The sequence below is a fragment of the Meleagris gallopavo genome, chromosome 22, assembly GCF_000146605.3.
Source record: "Meleagris gallopavo isolate NT-WF06-2002-E0010 breed Aviagen turkey brand Nicholas breeding stock chromosome 22, Turkey_5.1, whole genome shotgun sequence".
Taxonomy (NCBI): Eukaryota; Metazoa; Chordata; class Aves; order Galliformes; family Phasianidae; genus Meleagris; species Meleagris gallopavo.
In genome coordinates this window covers 9,985,588-9,985,872 of record NC_015032.2, presented here as the reverse complement: position 1 = coordinate 9,985,872, position 285 = coordinate 9,985,588, and positions in this window count along the sequence as shown.

Genomic DNA, 285 nt, shown 5'->3' with positions numbered 1-285 from the left:
GAGATGATCCGCTCCACGAGTTTTCCTTTTTGCCAGGCCTGCAGATGATGTAAGCACCTTGTTTCAGCTCTCACAACCTGTGCTCAGACTCTGGTGAGCACAACCTCACCTGAAGAGTAGCACCAGAGGTACCCTGAATCTATTCTAATCAAAGCAGTTCTGTAGCATTTTCCAGGTGTTAATAACAGTCTATTGTAGTTACAAATAGTAATGATTCAGCAGCTGTACACTGATGCATCATTTTCTCACCCTTTTTTCTTTTTCTTTTTTTTTTCTTTTCTTTTT